Source organism: Panthera onca, chromosome A2 (genome assembly GCF_046562875.1).
Source record: "Panthera onca isolate mPanOnc1 chromosome A2, mPanOnc1 haplotype 2, whole genome shotgun sequence".
Classification (NCBI taxonomy): Eukaryota; Metazoa; Chordata; class Mammalia; order Carnivora; family Felidae; genus Panthera; species Panthera onca.
Window position 1 is genome coordinate 45956874 of NC_138340.1, and position 25232 is coordinate 45982105.

General features: G+C 37.5%; 1 pseudogene; it reads left to right on the plus strand.

The window, feature by feature from the left end:
• Positions 1-273: 273 nt before the first annotated feature.
• On the plus strand, positions 274-24161 carry LOC132675938 (DNA-directed RNA polymerases I and III subunit RPAC2 pseudogene; annotated as a pseudogene).
• Positions 24162-25232: the final 1071 nt, after the last annotated feature.

The window sequence follows — 25232 nt, forward strand, 5'->3', positions numbered from 1 at the left end:
CAATCTATCAGCTCTGTACAGCCAATCTGATGGCAACATCACATTTCTTTACAGGCCCAAGGAACATACATTTGCAGAAGGAAAGGGAAAAAAATGTACTTGATTAAATTTGGTTTTGAATAATTGGTTCATTGAAATTCTTAGGCTGAAGAAAAATGGCATTTCTAATTTATAGAAATCACTATTTGAAATATAGTTATGACTGCTCAGAGAACCCCTGGAACTAAATAAATTTAAGTCAGCACATTCAAGAAAGCCATTAAAAGGTACCTAATGACAGCCCCTCCAATTACCACTCCAATAGAGCTGACGTGGAAACCTGCCAAACGCCAGGCTCCTCCACTGGCTGTGGTCACTGTGGCGCTTGATGTTTGGGAGACCAGACAGGGTAGATCAAGGCCTCTCATGCCCACCCAGCAAGCCCAGGAGCTTGATAAGGCCTATGAAGGAAAATACCACATTCTGGGCAGGAAAGGGGGAGGGTTTTTTTTTTTTTTAAATCCATTGGCAGCCTCAAAGCCTTTGTGGAAGGATTGTTTCATAGGTACAAGCTGCTTGTTTGCAAATATCCCCACTAATTTGTGCAGGATTGGCCTCCTGTTCAAGTTAGCCAAGCATCTTAGAGAGCCAGGAAGGACAGTCCAGAGTCATCTGGCCATTGCAAAGCAAGTTGGAACATTATTTCATATAATATCTGAGTGAGAACGTGGAGTCCGTACCTCTCCTCCAGCCCTGTTCTATAAGGATATTAATGTGTTATAGACTTTTTTATATCTCTTAATTGTGACACCAAAGTGCAGGTCGGCAGTATGGGAATGAAAACATCTTTAGGTCATCTGGCTAACTAAGGCCACTGCAGATGAGTCAGGAGGTCAGCCAAGGTTCTCACATGAAAGGAATAAACTTTTCTTTTTCTGCTTTGCACAGACTAGTAAACCATAGACAACTGGTAGAGGGGATATGTGATAGGTGAGAAATATCTCCCTTGTTTTTCAAATAGCACAGACTTTAGCTGAAACAAACATAAACTCATACTTTTTATTAATTCATTTGTATTTGATAGATGGGAGTCAGGGTTGGGCATAGGGACACAAGACTTATCTGCAGTTTATAAGAAAAAAGCCTGTAGGTGTCAATAATAATGGAACAAATAATGTGTGTGGTTATCACCTGTGCTACCTTAAACCTGTGCTGCATTCACAGATGTGTAATGTCTAGGACAAGGAAAGTTGAGTCTCACTATATGCCACCTTGGTCATACTAGGTCTAGTATATTATATTCACATCTGAACTCCACATTTTAAGAGGCAAGGTCTAGAATGCAGGCAGAGAACAACCAATAGGATTAAATGTTTGGAAACCAATATAATAACATCAGCAACAGCAATAGCTACTCCATTCTACAGAGGAAGACACGGGTTTGGAGAGAAACTTTCCCAAGGTCATATAACTGGTAAATGATAATGCAGAATTCAAATTTGCACTCATCTGTCCCATGCTCTACTGCATAATGTGTATTTGTTTTCTTAGTCACACCAAGAATGGCCCATATTTGAGCCCATATTTGTCTTCTTTTTTTAAATAGTAAAAACCAAATATATTCACAGCCTTTAATATGATGATTTGATATAAATATACAGAGTGAAATGCTTTCTACAACCATTCTAATTAACATATTATATGAGAAGAGCAAATTTTTGACCTGTAAAAGCATGGGAATATCCTGCAATTGCCTTAGTAGAGCCTAATCCTAGAAATGTACCAGCTTCAGAAAAACAATGAAATTTGGTGACATGTATTTCTGTGATGAGAAAACATAGCTCCTGTCTTTTGATATGACGTGGCCCATTTGTGAAATTGCATCTTTGGGGAGTAAAATGAAACCCTGCTTTGAAAGAAATGAGGCCAAATTGAAAGATGTCCTTCTGGAAGCATTTTAAAAAGCATGAAATGGCATCTCTGGTCTTATCATACCCAGTCTCCTACCCAGTCTCCTAGTCAAATAGGCCCCCAGTTACCACTTTTAGGAACACTCACTGGACACAAACCAGAATATGGGCAGAATTGGATACACATGCAATTTGCCCTTGGCGATGCTGTGACAGACACAGAAAAGCTACAAGGTGTGAGGTTAGCAGACAGCCTCCAGCTGTCAGCCTATCCAGGACCTGCCTCAGCTCCAGAGAGTCTACTCAGTGAGGTCATGCTTTTCCCAGATTGGCCTGTATCCAGTGGCTAAGCAAAGTGAAGGTAGAAAGCCCTGCCCTTCCTCTTCAGCTCGGAGCAGGACACTATGCAGGACAGTACTTACTCCAGCACTCCCCTCAGGGTTAGTCACAGTTTTGTGGTGTCTGTGTCACAGTTTGACTTCTTTCCCTACCCAATTTTGTTTGCTCTTAGCCTTTACAAGCATCGATCTCCAGTAAATATCTTGTACTCAAACTCCATATTAGCATCTTCTGAAGAACCCAACCAGTGACAACTACCTCTTTTTGTTCTGTGACTTTAGTCCTCTTAATTATACCCTCTTTTAGCCTATCATCCCAAAATAAGATAGTATAGTTGGTTGGATGGTATAATAAGATGGCTTAATTAGCTGAAAGCCTGTGGCCCAATTTTCATTTATTGTCCAAAGCATGACTTAATATAAAAAGTACAGGCTTTGCAGATAAACAGTTTGGGGTTCAAATTCCCTGGCATCAACTAGCTAAGTGACTTGGGGCATGGTATTTAATCTGAGCCTCAGTTTTCTCCTTTATCAAGTGGTGATAACACCATCTATCTAATAAGGTTGTTGCAAGAATTAAATGTAATTACATATGCAAAGCACCTAACACAATGCCTGCTGCACACTATGTGTCTAACAATTGCCTGTTTATTCTTATGGTTCCTATGACACTTGACATACACTTCCTTTGTATTCTATTTTAATTTTTCAGGTATTTATTTCTTACATCTCCCATGAGAACAGCAGGGATTGTGTTTTGTTTACTACACCTGAATCTTTTATCAGGTGCCAAAGTTGGATTGAAATATACCAAAGGTGCCCACTCTATAATGGCCAACTTGAAACTGGGTTCTTGATGTGTCACAGGTGTAACACTGCACTGCATATGTAGATCTATAAAGACTTCAAAGTTGATTTTGCCTTCTACTCAGCACTGCAAGACCAAATGAATAATGGTTAATAACATGCTGTAGACATTGTCATTGGTGCACCAATGTCCATTCCAACCCAGATAACCATTCCAATCCAATCACTCCACTCAAGTTCCCTAGGACTTAGATGGTCCAAAATTGGACACAGGCCTTCACTTGGTCCAAACAGATTGGATAAAAGGAATCATAATGCTGTGTTGTTTAGGAGATTTCCTTCTCTCTCCCAATGGATGTAAAAAAGGAAGCATGATGCTTCAATTTACATACAGTTGCCAGGAAAACCAGTGCCATGGGAAATCACTGAGCAGACTGAAAGCTCCTAGGTTCCTTATGACATTGTTCAGTTGTTGAATCAGTGAAATGCAAAGCCTGCACCACCTCTTGTCTTCCTGTTATATGAGAGAATAAATGTCCTTATTGTTTAAGCCATTTGAATCTGAGATTTTATTATTTTGAATCTGCAAGTGAAAATATCCTGAGGGGCAAGAAATATTCAATATACAACCACACCTACCCAGGGTGTCTTTTATGCTCTGGGCTACATTAGAAAAAAGCCATCTACTGGAGAGGATGTGGAGAAACGGGAACCCTCTTGCACGTTGGTGGGAATGCAAACTGGTGCAGCCGCTCTGGAAAACAGTGTGGAGGTTCCTCAAAAAATTAAAAATAGACCTACCCTATGACCTAGCAGTAGCACTGCTAGGAATTTACCCAAGGGATACAGGAGTACTGATGCATAGGGGCACTTGTACCCCAATGTTTATAGCAGCACTCTCAACAATAGCCAAATTATGGAAAGAGCCTAAATGTCCATCAACTGATGAATGGATAAAGAAATTATGGTTTATATACACAATGGAGTACTATGTGGCAATGAGCAAGAATGAAATATGGCCCTTTGTAGCAACGTGGATAGAACTGGAGAGTGTTATGCTAAGTGAAATAAGCCATACAGAGAAAGACAGATACCATATGTTTCACTCTTAGGTGGATCCTGAGAAACGTAACAGAAACCCATGGGGGAGGGGAAGGAAAAAAAAAAAAAAGAGGTTAGAGTGGGAGAGAGCCAAAGCATAAGAGACTGTTAAAAACTGAGAACAAACTGAGGGTTGATGGGGGGTGGGAGGGAGGGGAGGGTGGGTGATGGGTATTGAGGAGGGCACCTTTTGGGATGAGCACTGGGTGTTGTATGGAAACCAATTTGACAGTAAATTTCATATATTAAAAAATAAAAAAAAAAACTGAGAACAAACAAGGTTGATGGGGGGTGGGAGGGAGGGGAGGGTAGGTGATGGGTATTGAAGAGGGCATCTTTTGGGATGAGCACTGGGTGTTGCATGGAAACCAACCTGACAATAAATTTCATATATTAAAAAAAAAGAAAAAAAAGAAAAAAGCCATCTATTCTGACTGCGTTCCTTAATCAGAGACTAGGAAATTGAGGCTCACAAAGACTGAGAGAGTTGCCTGAGAAAACAGAACTCATAAGTAGCATAGTAGGAACAAGAACCTTAAACTTCTTGACACCCAGCATCCAAGCATTAATCCATTCATTCAACAGCATTTATGGGATCTACTATGTGCCAAGCACTGCTTCCGCATCATACTAGTTTCCAATATGTATGATGGAAATGAACTCTTATGACAATATTTGTAATTTGAGCCAAAGGACAATAATATGTGTTTCACGAGGTCCTATTATGAGAGAGCTATTTTGTAGAATGCTACAGACACTCTTTACCAACCAGAAAGTAAGAGTGACCTAAGGAAGAGATTGAAGAGATGTCAAGCTGGTGGGAAAGACTTACCAGATTTAAAAGAAATTCCACTGCACTTAGAGGAGAGAGATATTTAACAGGTTTACCTGTGCTTATTCACTTTTTCTTGCTAAAAACTATAAAATGTATTCCTATAAAAATCATGTAAAAATGAAACAGAAGGGAAATAAATGTCATTTTACTCAAGGCATATATACTGGAGCTCAAGTCAGGAGTGCCACATTATATAAACCTGGCTAAAGAATATTTCTCACTAAAAGGGATTTAGGAGAGAAGAAAACAGGTACCAATTTTTCAACAATGACATCAGCAAAGGTTCACATAAAGTGTGTCAGCTATGCTAACATAAGCATAGCATTTTGAAAGCTGATGTTCCTCACTGGAACAAGGAGCAGCTAAATTCATTGTAGCTTCAACTCTACCAGAAATATCTCAGTGACCTTGAGCAGGGCAGTCTCCAAAAAGACATGAGCACATGGGAGCAAAGCTGGATAGCACTGTCCTGACTAGATCATTCACAATGCTTCCTACATGCACAGCCCCTTTGGATGGAAGTAGTTTCTTGAGCAGAGAGGGCCATCTTCTGTACAGAGAACTCTGGTCTCACTCTAGCTACAACTTTTTGAACTTGACCGAAGGGCAGTCAACTCTCAGACCAGCCATTGATTTCTGGAGGTAGCTCAACATGAAAATCTCTGCTCAACAGAGATGCTGAAGATTGGAACTTCTGAGTTTGTAGGGGGAGTAATGAGTTGTGAGCAACACCATAATGATGATTTCATGAAGACACCAAGGACTTCTACCAGATGTCAACACCTTGGGACAAGTAGAAGGAAAGTTTCTAAGGTAAATAAGGGCTTACACATCATCCATGGACCCCCTGCCTCAGAATCACCTATGGGCCAGACTCCTAATATCCACCCAGAACCCCCAGATCAGATTCCTGGCGATAGAGTCCAGACATTATACTTCAACAAGGGATTATCATGCACAGATGAAGTTTAAAATATTGATCTAATTCAGACACTTTATTTTACTAGTGAAGAAACTGAGGCACAGAGAAGTCACAAAGACAAAGCAAAACTCACTTTATGCATTTATTCACCTTTTCTACTGGAGATGTGGCCTCTGATTGATGGCTTCATTCACATGCCTGGGCATCTGCATTCTGCTTGCAATGTATTTCCTTTCTTGTGATACAAAACATGCTGCCATTAGTTTCCTCATGGCTTGAAGGTGAGGGGGAACAGAAAGAGAGGGCAGGGAGTAGCTCTGCCCAGACCTCTGAAACGCCACTTACCAACCCAGAATAGGAGGTACAGCAATAAGAGGCCAGAGAAGGAAAGAAAGGGGGAGAAAAGTATTAGAATGAAAAATGTAGCCTAGTCTCTCCAATAATCTCAGAGAAACCTCAGGGAATTTAAGCTGTCAAAGCAATAAACAATAATAATATTTGTAATCTTTAAATGAAGCATTTTACAAATTACAAAGTGTTTAAGAACCATTTTTCCCTGATGTGACCTCCCTACTCTGCTTCTCCTTAGGTACTCCCTATAGTCACTGAGGGCTGATATCTCTTAATACCAGCGAATGGCCAACACCTTGGTTCCCACCTACCATCTCTACACCAGCAGAGGCCCACAGAGGAGATGTAAGAGAAGAGGGAGGAAGGCAAGGCCTGGTTATATATAGTTTTGCAGAATAAAGTGGGAAAGTGTCCCTTTCCCCACCATGTGTGCAGTGGAGAGTGACACCATGGCTTCAAATAGTTAATCCTGCGAATGTTCCTAGGAACTCTGCCACATAGTCTGGGTTGTTGGATAAAGCATTCAGCATCACTGATGAAAACACTACATGGGAAGCAGATCTATGTATATGCAGGGAGAAAAAAAGCCCCTCCATGTGAGGTAATAAATATAAAAGTCACCATCAACAAAGACCCAAGGAACAAAAGAAACCTGAATCAAAATGACAGGCTGCTTAAGATCAGTAAACTATAAATCCAAATATTTAAATGTTTAAAGATATAATGTAATTTCCCTTTCAGTCTACTTAGTCTCTGCCAAGAACATCACAGGATTCTTTAATAATGGCTGATGGGTTTGCTTGCAAACAGAGTCCCATAGTCTGTATTAATATAGATGTTACTGGTGCATGTCACATTTTCCTCACATATATAAACTTGCAATGCATTAGATTCCTGTCACCATTAAAATGATTAATAGCTATTCTTCAATAAATTTTATTTTTTTCTAATTGTCATAAAATTCCATGCCTGCAAGTGTTATGCTTTCTTCCTTTTTTCCCACTTAATTCTAGTTTAAGTGATGCTATTAATGATATTTCTCTACTTGAAATAATTAGATAATCTAAAACTGAGAAATAAGCACTTTCCTTTCCTCATTGTTTTTTCCTCTTCTTTATCTCTAACAGCCCCAGGAGATCACAAACATTTGTCCTTTGGGCAATATCAGCAGTTAATGATTCATGTTCAAAGGCTCAAAGTTGTCTAATTAACAAAAACCAATGTTTTACAGAAGCCATTTTTGCTTTCAAGTTAATAGCACACAGTATATATATATACAAACACTGGATTGCATGCAAGTCTCCAAGCTTATGGTATGCTATTAATTCAAAACTGCCCAATTTCATTTTATCTGCCCCAAACTTCAATCATTAAAAATGTACCATTTTCATTTTATTCTGTTCTGATTTATTGGTGGCTTTACAGTACAGTTCACACATCACATCATCCTATAATATGCTCATAAAAATCACTTTTCAGTTATTATTAAAATATGCACTTGATTAATGAAAATAATATTAGCATATTTTCCATAAAGCAAATTCTTAATAGTATCCATTATTAACAAAATCAGAATCTCTTAAATAGTCCCATCATCCTCTTAGTGTAAATGGTGCCATAGGCTAAGTATTTCCTAGACAGCAGACATTCAGTAAAACTTGTGGTACTTTACCACTGGGACATCATGAATTTTTATAGAGAGACTGACTTTTAAATGATAAATATTGACATTTCTAAAATACCAGTGGCTCTGAAATCAGCAATAATCCAAACAAAACAGATAAAACTTTTGTAACATCATCATGATCTTAGATTTCAAACCAAGGTTGATCCCAGGGAATGAAGTGCTTGTTCTTCCACAATATCTGAATACTGTGCATGTCCAGTTACTATAACTGCTTACTTTTTTTTTAAGTTTATTCGTTTATTTTGAGAGACAAAGTGAGAGTGGAGAAGGGGCAGACAAAGAGAATCTCAAGCAGGCTCCACATTCTCAGTGCAGAGCCTGATGTGAGGGGGCTCAAACTCACAAACCAGAACCTTGAGATCATGACCTGAGCCAAAATCAAGAGTCTGACGCTTTACAGGGTGAGCCAACCAGGCACCCCTAACTTCTCACTTTCTTGTATGGGTTCACACTAGCAGCAGGGATTGTATCTTTGCATCTTTCCAGTGGTTACAGCCTAGTGATTAAGAATATATTTTCAACTGAAAGCTCTCTTAGTTTGAACTTAGTCTTCATGCTTTGTACTTTATGTAAGTTGGATAGGTTACTGAAACTCTAAGTGCAGTTTCCTTATCTGATAAGTGAGCATGAGAGTATCTATTTCTCTCATAAAACTGATTGGAAGAATAAAGGAGATATATTTAGACTGGTTTGGTTAATACTCACCAAATATTAGTTATTATTATTTGCACCCCTAGTATCCACAACCCAGGAATGAGAATATAAGTCATTCATGTTATTAAAAGAATAAAATAATAAATTAGGAAGACAAATACTAGTATTCTTGTTTATAGATGAGTTAAACCTGCTTCAGCAAAGTAAAATAATGTGCCCAGTGTTCATCAGCTAGTAAATGACAGAACTGGTTTTCAAACTTGGGTCAATTTATGTCCAAACTGTAGCAAAAGATTTGCTGTCTCCTATAAAAATCTCTGAGCTTGCTATTGATTGAGCAAATGCCTACGTTTCAAAAATGAACCAAGTGTTGTTGTTGTTGTTGTTGTTGTTGTTTAAAGAACGATTAAAAAAATATCAGGCAGAAATGTCATGGGCCTCTCTCCCAAATCACTGCCAATTTATCTGCTAAGGAGCAATAGCTATGAAATTGGGACTTTGTTCCCAAATACTCTCCCAAACTCAGAAAAATGGGGGACAGATGATATTCTGACAGCTAACTTTCTCACGTAAGTCTCTGCCACTCTCAATCTTTGTCAAAATGGATTTCTCATAATTAAGAAGCATGATTCTCAGAGGAGACAAGTGGCAACTCAATAGTTCAAAATCTGCTGAAAATTCTACTGCATATTGAAGTGCCCACACACTTGAGCATTCTTACTCATTTCTCCAATCCCAAAGGCTTTGCTTAGTGAAGAGAGCAAGAAAACTATCTACACAAGAGCACTTTAAGTAGGTGTTCTCATTCTTCAGTGATAATTACTTGAGTTACTACTCATACCGCTGATATGGAGAAAAGAATATTTTATGAGAAGGAAATGAGTTCATTTATTAACTCTAGGTAGATGAAATCCTTCATATTTGTTCATCTAGTAGAAGTTATTACTAAGATCAATGTTCTTTATACATACATTTTATACAAGATCCAAGTTTCACTCTTAAAGCCCTGCTACGGTATCACCCTAATAGATATGTAACTTTTCTTCCTGTGGTCTCGCAACTGAGGCTACAAGTTCCATATAAGTGTTTTTAATTGTACTTGATCTATCTACATTTAAAGGACTTCACTCTCAAGTCATATGCTTACAAGATTTATCTTTTCCTTTCATACCTTGTATTCATCAAAGGGAATTAGGTTTCATTCTCCCAGAGCTAAAAGAGATGATATAATTTAAAATATTAAAGAATTAGTCATTAACAAGTTGCCCGAAAAATGTGATGGGTGAGGTTCATGCATGCACTCATTAATAAGTGAGTACTAAGCTGCTATAACGTGCAGGAGGCATGTCCTGGAGATAATGAGATCTTAGTCCTAAACTCCTCTCTAGTACTAATTACTAAAACAATGTAACAATGGCTGTAAGACATTTGGAGATTGAAAAATAATTCTAGACCAATCTATTTGTTTTTGTTGAAGGCAACAAAGGAAGATTTCTGAACATTCACGCTTCACAAAATACACCTCCCAGGTATCCTGATATTAGAAGTTATTGGGAGGTCAGAATAGAACCAAAGTTTAGAAAGAAAAACTATCAACATTTTAATATCTGTACTCTCTGTATGCCTTTCCTCCTGTTAATAAGAAAGCGTCCTCATTCCTAAAAAAAAACAACCTATTTCCTCACCTTCTCATAGACTTTTTTTCTAGAATCAATGTGTCCCTCTCTTGCATTATTTTCAATAGCATACAAACATGCTTTATGTTACCTATGGAAAAAATGGGTATGTAATGCAGGATTCAGGGGCTGGATTACATTACCGCTTCTAAGTATTCACTACGTCTTCATTAGAATGTTAAGTACACATATTTACCTTTTACCATGTGAGGTACAGGGCCTTCTGGAGAAGTGTACTTGTCTACCTCATTGTCATTGGGCTTAGCCATGTAATTGGCTTTGGCCAATGGGATGTAAACAAACATCAACTATGGCAAATCCAAGCAGAAGATTTGAGACAGTGCATAGTAGAGTTCTGTCACTTGCTCCCTCCTTCTTCCATCAAAGGAGCATGCCCAAGTTTGGGACAACACTGTCAGCTTGTGTCCAGAAATCAGAAGACTCGGGGTATATGGCCATACCTGACCTCTAGCTACTGAATTAATGTAATCAATTTTTTAAAAAATGATTTTGATTGTTTTTTTTATCATTGCAGTATAATCCCTTTAACCTCTCCCCACCCATATTACTCTGCTCTACTTCCTAGCAAAATTCTTGAAAAAACTGTCTATTTGAATATATTTCTATTTCTTCACTTTCTATCTTTCTATTAATCCTCTACAATCAGGCTTTGCACCTCACCCCCCAATTCCACTGAAATCACACTTAGCAAGGTGTTTTGCTTATCTCCAACACCAATGATAGTTTCTCTATCCTTCTCTGGCTTGACCTCTCAATGGCATTTGGCATGGTTGTCCACTCCCTCCTTTTTGAAATATTCCCATCTCTTCATTTCTTCAGATTTACCTTCCATTTCACTGGCCATTCCTTCTCAGACACTTTTGCTAGTTCTCCTTCCTCTTTTCAATCACTGAAATGTGAGTACACCAAAATGTGTCTTTGGTCTTCTTTTCTGTTTATACATTCTCCCAAATGATCTCATCTGGACATTGGTTATTTATTTGTTAGTTTTTGTTTTGTTTTATTTTACTGTATTTTATTTTATTTTAGAGACAAAGCACATGCATGAGCTGGGGAGGAGGGCAGAAGGAGAGAGGGAGAGAGAATCTTACTATTCTTCTCAAATAAATGCATTCTAAGGTTAAAAAGTTTTCTTCTGAATACAGCTTTATTCTACATAATTTTTATTTGTCTGGAAATGTTTTTAATTTGCTTTCATTTTTGAAGGATGTTTTTGCTCTGAATTGATTTTGAGGTTGTAAGTTCTTTTGCTTTAGCATTTCAAGTATGTCATCCCATTTTTTCTTGGATTTTATCACTTACTTTGTGAAGTCACTTTTCAATGTTATTGTTGTTTCTGTGAAGGTAATATTTTTCTCTAGAAGCTCTTAAGATTTTCTCCTTGCTTTTTCTCTTTTATTAACAGTTTTATTGTGTTGCTGCCTAGGTGAGATTTTCTTCATACTTATCTATCTGGGAGTTTATAACACTTTTCAAATCTATGGATTAATGTCTTCCATTACTTTTGGAAAATTCTCAGCCATCATCTCTTTACATTGGGACTTTATTCTCTTTCCTCTACCCTTCTAAGATACAATTACCCTTATATCAGACCTCTTCATCATGTCCCTTATAGCATACTAAAGATGGCCAGGTTATTTGCCCCTCTTCCCATCAAGGAGCAGAATCTATTTTTCCTATGACCTTACCTTCTTGTAATCTGGACTGGCCCTGTGATGTGATTTAATTATGAGTGCTTCATTTCTGCAGCAGGTACACAGTGTATGGTCCCTGGACCAGCCATAAAAACATCATCTTGGACTTGTTAAAAATGCATATTTTTGGACTTATTCCAAATCTACTAAATTAGAAACCGAGATGATAGGGAACTGTGAGTGTTTTGTGGCAAATTCCCTGGGTGATTTTGATGCATGATAAAGTTTTAGAATAACTGTCTAGGCAATGGTCATTGGTCCAAGAGATGATCAGATGAACTAAGGAGGACATTTGATTTCTTCTCTATGATTGTATGAAGCCTAGAAGGAGGAAGCTCTCTTCTCCTAGTGGCATTGCTAAGGTTGTATGATATAACCTTGAAGCTGTTGACAGCCATTGTCTTTTACTTCGTAGAAAAAAAGTCCCTATGGAGTGGGACAGAATGAGACTGACACAAGGTTAAGATAGAGCCCAGACAACTTTGTAAGAACCCTGAATCCAATTGTGCCTAAAGCTTCAGATTAGTCCTTAACTTTTTAGTTATGTGAACTTTTTTTTTCCCCTCAAGCTAGTTTGATTTAGTTTCTGCACTTAGAACTAAAGAATCCTGACTAATACACAAGAAAACTTCCACTTCCTCTTCCAAACGATAATCTCATGCAGTGCCCCTAACATAGAAAATAGATAATTATAGGTCTTCTCTGAATGGAGCAGAGATAGAAAACTTTGAATCTTACCATGTGGCTTTTCCCAGGCCTCCCTCAGCAACTCCTGGAGACTTTTCTCAGAACAACCCTAAAGTTCTAGGCAACATAGATTAAAACCTTTTGGGTAGATTATGACATAACTTCTTCTGCCTGATTTCAGTTGCAGCTGTGATGGAAAGTTGCTTAAAGTTGCCCAACTCAAGCATCCTGCTGTGTGTCTCTGCTTGTCTGTCACTGGGATTTCTCTCAAGACACTAGGTTTCATAGAAGTTCATGCTTTTGAGGTCAAGCTTCTAGAGGGATGGGTACAAAAGTGTCCTGGTGTTACATCCTGTGGAAGCACATTTCTTAGACACATTTTCTATAATTCCAGAGGATCTCCAGTGGGATTGGGCTCTAGGGACCCATGGAAGTAACAAGATCATTGCTATATCTTCTTTTTCTTTTTTTCCCTTCCTTATAGCCTATGTGTGTGTGTGTGTGTGTGTGTGTGTGTGTGTGATTACTTCCAAAATAAGCCACCTATACCCAGTCCTTTTCTCTGATTCTGCTTTTGAGAAAACCTAAACTAAGACACCAATGTTATAAAGTATAAAACTGGGTGTTAGAGTTAACTTATGAAATAGGCTTAATCATTTCCTTTCTCCAGGCCTTAGATGCGTCATTTGTAAAACAAGGACATTGAACTAACTGCTTACTTAGTTTATTTTAACTCTGAATTATCAGGTTCCTTCTCACTTTTATGTAATTCTTCATACTGTTTCAGAATATTTGTGAATAATTACACATGAAATGAGAATGATGAGGATGGCCACTCTGAACATACAGGCCCTTGTGGTTTTTCCCTCTTTCCTAAACACCTTTATTCATTTTTCTCCATATTTTTCCTCCAGATGACTTGTCTCACATTTCTCCTTGGTTGGTCCTTGTAGATGTGGACCCAGAAAAACAAGGAGATATACCCAGCCCTGAGCAGACTACACAGGGCTATTTTGACATGCCAGAAGCTCTCAAAACCACTGATATTCAGAGCCTCATGTGTATGTAGGACATAAAGATTGAGAGTAAAAACAAGTATAGGCCAAATACAATCAACTATCTGGTTGGCTAAACACAGCATAATAGACTTAGTACTTTAGGGCTGGAGCCAAAAATACTCAACAAAAAATGACTTCAATTTCATATTGATTAAAAAAAATGGAATGTTACACCTGGGGATCCAGCTATACATTTCAATCTACTTTTCCTTGTAACTTGAGACAAATTGAAATCTATGATAATGAACACAATTAGGAAGGGAAATTCTGTTCTCTTCTTCCTTTAGCAACTAGAAATGATCAATTTTAAACTACATTGTTGTTGTTTCACACGGTGGTGGCTTCCAATGGGGCCTTAACACAATGATTATGTTGATTGCTGTTGGGAAAAGAAGAGATGGAAGAGATGTATTCTGTTTTAAAAGGAAGCAGGAGGACTGTGGAGGCTGTGACACAGAGGACATTCTTGCATACTGTTGTTGTCAGGCGAGAGATTCCCCCCACACTCTCCAAGGACTTCCACTGGGCTGGTCTTAACACAAGAGGGTTAGAAACCACCTGCAGAGGTTGTTTAAGGGATTCATAAAATGAACAAATCAGGAGACTAACGATGCTGGAGAGGATGTGAAGAAACGGGAACCCTCTTGCACTGATGGTGGGAATGCAAACTGGTGCAGCCACTTTGGAAAACAGTGTGGAGGTCCCTCAAAAAATTAAAAATAGACCTACCCTATGACCCAGCAGTAGCACTGCTAGGAATTTACCCAAGGGATACAGGAGTACTGATGCATAGGGGCACTTGTACCCCAGTGTTTATAGCAGCACTTTCAACAAGAGCCAAATTATGGAAACAGTAAATGTCCATCAACTGATGAACGTATAAAGAAGTTGTGGTTTATATATACAATGGAATACTACTTGGCAATGAGAAAGAATGAATTCTGGCCTTTTGTAGCAACGTGGATGGAACTGAAGAGTGTTATGCTAAGTGAAATAAGTCATACAGAGAAAGACAGATACCATATGTTTTCACTCTTATATGGATCCTGAGAAACTTAACAGAAGACCATGGGGGAGGGAAAGGGGGGAAAAAAGTTACAGAGAGGGAAGGAGGCAAACCATAAGAGACTCTTAAAAACAGAATAAACTGAGGGTTGATGGGGAGTGGGAGGGACGGGAAAGTGGGTGATGGACAATGAGGAGGGCACCTGTTGGGAGGAGCACTGAGTGTTGTATGGAAACCAATATGACAATAAATTTCATATTTAAAAAAATACTCCACAAATGGATATTAGTTACGGTCCAGTTATGTGGCTACATCATGGATGATTTTTGTGTGCAAAATTGTAAATTTAATTAAATGAAGAAAGTTACTACTTATGCTTTATTTATGGATTTTTCATGCCAGAAAAAAATAACAAAAATAAGTTTCAATACTAATAAAATATAACAAAATACAAAACAAACAAAAAAAGGGACTCATGCAGAGTTTCTTTCGATGGGTTTTCGCTTTCTCCATTTAGTGCTTGGCGTTTGAAATTCCTTTGAGGTCAGAGCCCTTTCTTTGCTAAGTAAAGAAAAACTCCAATGGAAAACACCCTTGTAGAGATATAGTGCAAAGAGTCCTGAGTTGGGAGTCAGGAAGCAGAATTTTTGTCTTTGCTCTGCAGATAATTAATTTTGTGAAATCAGGGAGGTCACATAACCTTTCTCTGGTTGGGTCTCCACATCTCTAAAATGAGTGGGATTAGAAACAGTGATTTCTGTCATCCTTTGCAGCTCTAAAATCTGGATTATTGATGGAAAATAATGCTAATATTTAAATGGCAGATATTTTTTTTTTCTTAGAGTGGATCAGATGAGGAGAGGTGAGTATCCAGGCTTAGAGAATCCGAAAGTGGCCATGGATAGAGAAAGGATGAAATGTGTTTCTTTACAAGTTTTACCTCTCATGCTTATTACCATCCCATCTGCAACAATGCATGAAATGACATAAAATATAGTAGGAGGCTTAGAATAGTCTAAAATTAATAACTTTTATTGAAAGACAGACCTAGGTTCTAATCCTGACTCCGTCACTTATATGTGGTCACCGTAAGTTATCTCACAGTCCTGAGCCTCAGTTTATACACCAATAAACTGAGGATAATAATACATTCATTATGGGGTGTCAACTATCCTGGGAAGTGATGGTCAGGAGGAAATACTCACCGGGAGGAAGATTATAAAGTTTTATAAGACAATTTTGTCCTCTGAATGACATTGTGTGTCTCTCTAGTTACAGAAGATGATAGAGTTCTTCTATCTGCAGGGTATTAATGTGAAAGATGGAGGGAGTCACTGGGCGTGCTAATGCTTTGGTAATTACACCAACAGTTAAGTTACATTATTATTGCTCAATGCTGTGTCATTTCAAAGACGGCAACCAGTGTTGATATCATTAGAGCTTGCAACATTTTCCCAAAGTGGTGATGCATCACAGATCTCATCAATATCACTTTGAAGATGGACTCGGATCCAGACACATGAAAAGCAAAAGCATGGTTATGGATCACTGCTGTGCAGCATGTGGGCTGTGTTCACACAGAAACAGTCTGAAATAACTGAAAACACTATTTTGATGAGAATAGTCTGAAGTGAAACCCATGTTTATTATTAACACTCATGCTAATGTCAAAAAATCTTATTAATTTTGTTGTATTCTCATTGATTTGTTAAATGTAAAGCTTCAACCATAGCAAAAAGTAAAACATCTAAGGATATATTTTTAGTTGACGCTGGAAATTCATCATTCCACAATGTGCTCTTTATACCTCGGAGATGATTTGATGATTAAAAGAAAACCTGCTAATATAATCCCTGATTTTTTATTAAAAGGCTTTTAAATTCTTCTCTAGACACATGACTCCCCATCTTTCTAGTATTATGTGATCAGTCTCCAACCAAGGGCATTTGAAAATTCATCTTAACTCTGCGGATGATGGAGTTTGAAATTCTTAAAACTTCTGTGACAGTTTTGGCCTAATATGAGGACCACTTAAATTTAAAATACTGCAACTTTTCAGCTCTGCCTATTATCAAATCAACAAAATTTATTCCTCCTTTTATTTCCATGTAGTAGGAATAATATTTAGATTTCCTGCAGCTCATTCCTGCAGGCTGGGGGATTGAGATGCAGATTACTTTTGGCTACTACGAAAAGTTAGTGTAGGAAAACATGCAAGTTTCCAGTAATCTTCCCTTCCTCATCTATCAATTAATAATTCCTTTTAAGTGAAATAATGCAATATATACTTTACAGGTATTACACGGTTCCTTATCAGAAGTAGAAAGAAGACTCATAAAATATAAGAGGCTACCCGCTTCTTTGTAGTTATAGTACATTTATAGGTAAAACTACTAACCGCATTTTTTGTGTGTGTGTGAAAGATATTTTTTTCTGTGTGAGAACACCACATACATCTTAACTTCTTATGTAACACTGAATACCAAGTACCTACATGCAGAAAGGAAATAATCATCTCCATTCTGAAGATTACTGATGAGCATGACAAGGTCCCAACTCACAGCATCCCTACAAAATCATTTTATTAAGAAAAATTTCTTCTATTGATAGAGAAACAGTGGGCTGTATATTTCTGTTTCAGTAGAAAACTACCCAGCTTTTATTTAATTACCGTGGAGCCCCTTTATCCATTATAATGGATGTACCATCAAGCAGCAACCAGATTTATTTCCTGAAACACAGGAGCTTTGCAGTGTATAGTAAGTAGAATGTTTCTGTTAGCAGAGAATAAAAACAGCTGAAGGAACTTAGTGATGTAAAGCATGCCATTGGACCTCTTATAATTGTATTCTATTTGCTAAAAGTTCAAAATGAGACGATAAGGGAGGAGGAAATAGTATGGAAGGAGACAGAAGAAATGATGAAAGAAAAGGAGACAGAAATAACTTGAATTGTTTCTGCTTTGCAGCTTGTTGAATCCTTTCAAGGATTTCCTGCATGGTTTGGTTGGTATTCTGATTACGAGATGGTTGGATGCTAGCTGTGAGCTCATCACAGGGTGATCATCTTGGTATATTACCTGTATCACAAAGCTGTTATCTGGTTAAATAAGTCTTGCCTGGACATCTCTGCTCTGGCAGGATAAATTTGTGAGACATTAATTTGTTTTATTATGGCTGATGTGAAAGAATTGGTATGACTGGGAGCTAGATGTGTGATATTTACAAATGATGGTCTCTTTTTTCACAATGTAGCCTAGTCTTTTGTGTTCTCTGTCTCAAGGGCATTTCCTAGGGCAAACATAGAAGTTGTTTGAAGGCAGTGTTTCACTTAGCTTTTGTGACTGTTGAGGAAGAGGAAGCAGAAGCAAGAGAGAGATGTGAACTTCCCTAGAGCGAGAATGGGGTGGAGGATGGTGGATCCAAGTACATCAGAAACCAGCACCCTAAAGTTTAGTTGTGTGCCAGGTGGTGGGATCTCAGAAGGGATTGGTGGTGTGTCCAGACTGTGGAATCTGCAGGTAGGCTGGTCAGAGGATGACCTTTTACCTAGACTCACTTTCCCCAGAGTCAGCTCTTTATCTTGGCTTGGCCTTTACATTGGAACCTGAAAAGACTTCTAGAGTAGGGGGTGGGAGCAGAGAGAATGCCTCTAACGGTTGAGGTTGAACCTCCTGATAACTTGGCAGGATGAAGACTTGCATTAGTTTGCTAAGACTGCTGTAATGAAATACTACAAACTGGATGGCGTAAACAACAGTAATTTATGGTCTCATAGCTCTGGAGGCTGGAAGTCCATGATGAAAGTGTCAGCAGAGTTGGTTCCTTCTAAGTGCTGTTAAAAAGAATTTGTTCCACGCTTCTTCCCTAGCTTCTGGTGGTTTACTTGCAATCTTCAGCACCCTTGGCTTGTAGACATATTATCCTGATCTCAGTTTTTGTCTTCATCAACTATGCACATATTGGTTGTTTTAGTCATTCAGGGCTGCTGTAACAAAAATACCATAGACTGAATAGTTTCAAAAACATACATTTATTTCTCACAGTTCTAACGGCTGGGAAATCCAAGATCAAAGCACCATCAGAGCCAGTGCCTGGTGAAGACACTCTTCTTTGTGTTCAGATGTCTGTCTTTTCCTGGTATCCTCATATGGCAGAGAGGACGGAGCGAAAGTAAGCTCTCTTGCGTCTCCTTCTATAAGAGCATTAATCTCATTCAAGGGGGGCTCCACTGTTTTGACCTAATCACCTCCCAAAGGCCCCACCTCCTATCATCATTACATTGGCAGTTGGCATTTCAACATATGAATTTGGGGAAGGGGGAATTCATTCTATAACAGTGATGCCACTTACTGAAATAGGAAAAATTGTGAGAAGGAAAGATCTACAGGGTGGAGAAAACCAATAGTCTTTTGGCCAAGTTCATATCAAAAAACCTGTAGACACACAGATGAGGATGTCAAGTAAATAGCTGGATAGGTGAATTTTGAGCTAAATTGAGAGGTTAGAGCTAGAAAGTCATTGTCACTGTCATATAGATTATATTTAAAACCAAGGTTCAGGGGCACCAGGGTGGCTCAGTTCACTGAGCGTCTGACTCTTGATTTCAGCTTAGTATATACACTAAAAGGATCATTTTGTAGTGGATAAAAAATATTGAATCACTATGATACACACATGAAATGAATAGGCTACTATATTTCAATAATATTTATCTTTAAAAAAAGTAACGGGGGCACCTGGGTGGCTCAGTCGGTTGAGTGTCCACCTCAGCTTAGGTTATGATCTCACGGTTTGTGACTTCAAGCCCCCCCATCAGGCTCTGTGCTGATAGCTGGAAGCCTGGAACCTGCTTCAGATTCTGTCTCACCCTCTCTCTCTGTTCCTCCCCCTCTCACACTTTGTCTTTCTCTCTAAAAAATAAATAAAAATTAAGAAAAAAGTAAAAAACAAAAGTAACTTGGAAAAAAGCCTGCTCAAGAAGAAATGAAAAATGTAAATGTTTCCCTTTTTATATTTTCAAAAATTGAATCCATAGTTTATAATCTTCCTACAAGGAGATCTCCAGGCCCTGTTGAATTTTTATAACCATTTAATAAAGAAATAATACTGATCTTGATGAGGGAAACAAAGGCAGGAGCAATGTAGTTTAAATTAAATCTGATTACAGCTTGCAGCCCACTGATAGATGTCTGAAACATGCAGAGCATGACCTTGTTCAAGGAACTCATGGCTGTCTTACTTCCTTCATGTTTTTCTGTTATTAAAGACTAAAAGTAACCTTATCTTAACAGCAGCTAGCCCCTCAAGGTCCTGAAAGCCTTGCTTCCAAATTTTTTAGAGACTTATGCTATCCCTAACCCCCACTAACTTAAAAGTATAAAATCAGTCACTCCTCACAAGCCCAGTGCAGCTTTTTCTACCTACAGGTCCTGTCCCCATGCTTTAATAAAATCACCTTTTTGCACCAAAGACGTTTCAAGAATTCTTCCTTAGCTGTTTACTCAAGAACCCCATCAATCTTAGCAAACTTGAAGATATTAGAAACAGTGTGAAACAAATAGCAACTCAGTATATTAGGCCAACATAATATTATCCCAAAATGTGACCCAAAAAGAAACCCAAGTCAATCTCTGTTAAGAACATAAATGCATATATTCTAAGAAATATTAACAAATTAAATCCAGCCATTCATAAAAAGGCTACTGCATCATGATCAAGTTGAATTTCTCCCAGAAACGCAAATATGGTTTAACTTTCAAGATATTAATCCATAAAATTTACCGTATTAAAAAGAAAAACAAAATCATATGATCATCTCAGGAGATACAGATAAACCTTTTATAAAATTCAATACCTATTTAAGACAAAAACTCAATAGACAAGGAATAAAAAGAAATAACCTTAATCTGATAAATATTATCTACCAAAAACTGTTGGGGGGGGGGACTACAATTAATATTATACTTAATGGTAAAATACTGAAAGATTTTTCTCTGAAATCAACAATGAGATAGAATTTTCGCTATCATCACTTCTGATGTCCGAACCACTGCATTAAGGCAGAGGTAAAAGGTATAATAATTGATCAGAAGAAATAAAAATTGTTATACGCAGATGATATATGATCATGTACATAGAAAATCCAAGTAAGTTTGTGAAATTTTTATATTACTTTATGACTTTAGAAAGTTCACTGGAAACAACATTAGTGAAAAAAATTTGTTGCACTTTTATCCATAGAAAAATAACAGAGAAATAAATTATAAAAAGAAGACCACTTAAAATAGCAGCCCCCCCAAATCAACTATTTAGAAATAAATCTATTAAAAATGAGCAATTGTGCCAAACCAAAAACTACATAACATTATTATTGTGGAGGAAGGAAAATACCCAACTCCAAACCCCGTTAGCCATCCTGTTTCACCTAACTGGGAGAAACTGAGAAGAACTTGTGAAGTCCACAGCCCAGCAACACAGGCTGGCTGAAAAACTGAGACTTGAACATGAGACTAAAGAACACTTCCCCTTTGCCACACCTTACCACCACATCACTAAACATCTATTTACCTAAGTTCCTTTTACCCATACACCATGTCTGGCTTTCCACAAAACATCAGAAGGCCTACTAATGGCAAAAAGCACAGTATGAAGAGACAGAGCAAGCATCAGAACCAGACTTGATATGACAGACATGTTGGAATTAATAGACTGCAAAATTTAAAATACCTATGATTACCATATTAAAAACTATAAATGGAAAAAGCAGACAACATTCAAGAACAGATGGATAATTTAAGCAGAGAGATGGAAATTCAAAGAAAAAATTTAAAAATGCTAGAGATCAAAAACACTGTAACAGAAATGAAGAATGCCTTTGATGGGCTCATAAGTAGACTAAAAACACCAAAAAATTTCCTGCAACTAAACAGCTATGTTAGCAAGGTTGCAGGATTTAACATTAACACATAAAAGTTAATCATTTTCCTATATAACTGCATTGGACAAGTGAACTCTGAAATGAAAACCAATACCATTTACATTAGCATCCCCTCAAATAAAATACTTAGGTATAAATATAACAAAATATATACAAGATCTATGAGAGATATTCTACACAATTCTGGTGAAAGAAATTAAAGTACTAAGTAAATGGAGAAATATTCCAGGTTTATAGAAAGGAAGACAATATTGCTAAGATACCAGTTCTTCCTAAATTGGTCCATAGGCTCACAGCAATCCCAACCAAAATCTCAACAAGTTTTTGGATTTTGACAAACTGATTCTAAAATTTATATGGAGAGGCAAAAGATTCAACAGAGTCAATATAGTACTAAAGAAGAATAACAAAGTCAGAGAACTGAAATTACCCAATCTCAAGATCTTTTATTACACTAAAATAATCAAGACAGTGGGTATTAACAAAAGAATAGACAAATACATCACTGGAACAGAATAGAGAGCCCATAAAAAGGCAAATATAAATATAGTCAACTTAACTTCAACAAAATTTATACAACAGAGAAAAGATAATTTTTTCAACAAATGGTGCTGAAACAACTGAAAATCACATGTCCCCCCAAAAATCTAGACACAGATCTTAACAGTTCTCACAAATATTAACTCAAAATGTATCACAGACCTAAATGTAAAATGCAAAACTATAAATCTCCTAGAAGATAACATAGGAGAAAATCTAGATGACTTTGGGTATGGTGGTGACATTGTAGATTCAATACCAAAAGCTGGATCCATGGAAGAAATAATTGATAAGTTGAATTTCATTAAAATAAAAAACTTGCACTGTAAGAAGGACACTGAAAAGATGAGAAGACAAGGCCCAGAATGGGAGAAAATATTTACAAAAACATACCTGAAAAAGGACTGTTATGCAAAATATACAGAGACCTCTTAAAATTCAACAATAAGAAAACAAACAACCTAATTAAAAAATAAACCAATAGACATCTCACCAAAGAAGATACAGAAATGGCAAACAAGCGTACAAAAAGATGCTTAACATCATATTTTACTGGGGAATTGCAAATTAAAACAACACTGTAATACACTATAAATGCAATGGGGAAAAAAAAAACAAGAACACCAAATGCTGATGAGGATGTAGAATAACAGGAACTCTTATTCATTGTTATGAGTGGAATGCAAAATGGTAGAGACACTTTGGAAGACAGTTTGGCAGTTTTTTACAAAACTAAACATACTCTTACCATATGATCCAGCAATCATGCTCTTTGATATTTACCTAAATTAGTTGAAAACTTACATCCACACAAAACCTGCACATGAATGTTTATATCAGCTTTCTTTATAATCACCAAAAATTGGAAGCAATCAAGATATCCTTCAGTAGATGAATAGATAAATTAACTATGGTACAACCAAACAATGGAATGCTATTCAGCACTTAAAAAAAAAAAAGAGCTATCAAGCCATGAAAAGACATGGAGGAAATGTAAATGCACATTACTAAATGAAGGAAGCTAGATGAAAAGGTTATGATTCTAACTATATGACATAATGGAAAAGGCAAAACCAATGAAATAGTAAAAAGATCAGTTGTTGCCAATGGTTAGAAGGGAGAGAGTGATACAAGCAGAGCACAAAAGATTTTTAGGACAGGGAAACTTTTCTGTAGGACGGGATAATGGCAGACACACGTACTGTACATTTGTTAAAACCTGCAAAATGTACAATATCAAGAGTGAACTCTAATGTAAACTATGGACTTTGGGTGATAATGATGGTCAATGTAGGTTCATCCGTTATAACAAATATACCACTCTGGCTGAAAGTGTTGATAATGGGAGAGGTTGTGAGTGTGGAGGCAGAGGATTCATGAGAGCTCTCTGTACTTTCCACTTAATTTTGCTGTGAATCTAAAGATATTCTAAAATAAATCCTATTAAAAATAGGTGAGATAAAATCTGATTAGTTGCTTTGCTGGAATGTTTTGTGATATGGGTTAGAGCCTCTGATCAGCAAGCACCACCAGAAGATCCCAGAAGCCTCTCCCCACAAAAGAAGAGGACCAGGAGTTGGAGAGAAAAATACTTGGGATTGAAGACCTCAGTGGCTGAAGGCAAGAGGAAGACAGCCCTGGAAATGGTTCAGGCAGCTGGAACAGAGAGACACTATGACATTTGTACGCACGAGGGGGATGATACTCTAGGAAATTCTCTTGGTTACATGATCATGAAGAATTTGGAAGTGGAATTTTGGGATTACACTACAACCCATCCTTCAGACAGAAAAATTAATTTATACATTCAGATTCGAGGTGCTCTTCCAGCTGTTGAGCCATTTCAGAGGCCTGAGTGAGCTCAGGAATATCTGCCGAAATGTGCCAGACAAATGTGAGGCCAGCATAAATGAATATAAAGATCAAAAAGCAAGCAGAAATGAATCCACATTCTAGTCCCTTATGCACTATGCAGGGAGGACTATCCTCTAGGGTATTCTCTTCATGATCTTGCAAAACCCAGATGTGGAAGTTTGTGATCACAACATGGTTTGTCCTTCAGAAAGATGTGCTTCTGGCTATTAACCCATTACAGCTGTTAGAAGCCCTGCAAGAACATTTGTATTCATCTAAATACAATTCCCTCTTTTATTTAAACTCAAAAAAAAAAAAAAAAGAAGAAGAAAAAGAGAATATCTTATTAAATGAAGAACTATACAATGCTCATGGACTGGAAGACTTAATATAGTAAAATATTAATTATCTTTAAGTTAGTCTATAGATTCAGTGCAATCCTAATCAAAATCTCAGCAAGTGTTTTAAAAACATAAATGGATAAGTTGCTTGTGAATTATATATGGAAATTCAAAAAGCCAAGAATATCCAGGTGTATCTTCTTTAGGGACAGTTGCTGTTGATTTGCTATTTTCCTTTGAATGGGCCATACTTCCTTATTTTTTTTGTATGCCTTGTGATATTTTTGTTGAAAACTGGACATTTGAATCTATCAATGTGGTAACTCCAGAAATCATATTCTTCCCCTTTCCAAGTTTTGCTGGGTTTTTTTGCATATTTGTGTTTGTGTTTTTATTGTTGTAGGCTGCTTCTGTGCCAAGGATCAGCCTGAACTGCAAACTTAAAGTCTTCTTAAATCTTTCATGAAGGAGCATCTTTCCCTGAGCATGTGAAATCACTTCCTAATTTTCCTCATATATGCTTTTAAATGTCTTAATATTTAGGGTCTGGCTCCTAAACACAGAAAAAGTGAAAAATGAAAGCAGGAGAAGGGTCCTTGAAATCCCCTGGAAGTCACTATATCCAGAGGAGGAAGGGCTTATAACAATGAGGAGAGGTGCAACAGCGGCCACCTGACTCTTGGCACATCTATAATCACAAACAGCGGTCACGATCAGAGTACAGATGCCTAACATTTGGAGGACAGTGTCCTTTTTGCCAACCCTGGCTCCTGTGGGCCATGTGCAGGTTGCTCCAGGAACACACGCACAGCTGCCTACCACATGACTAGGA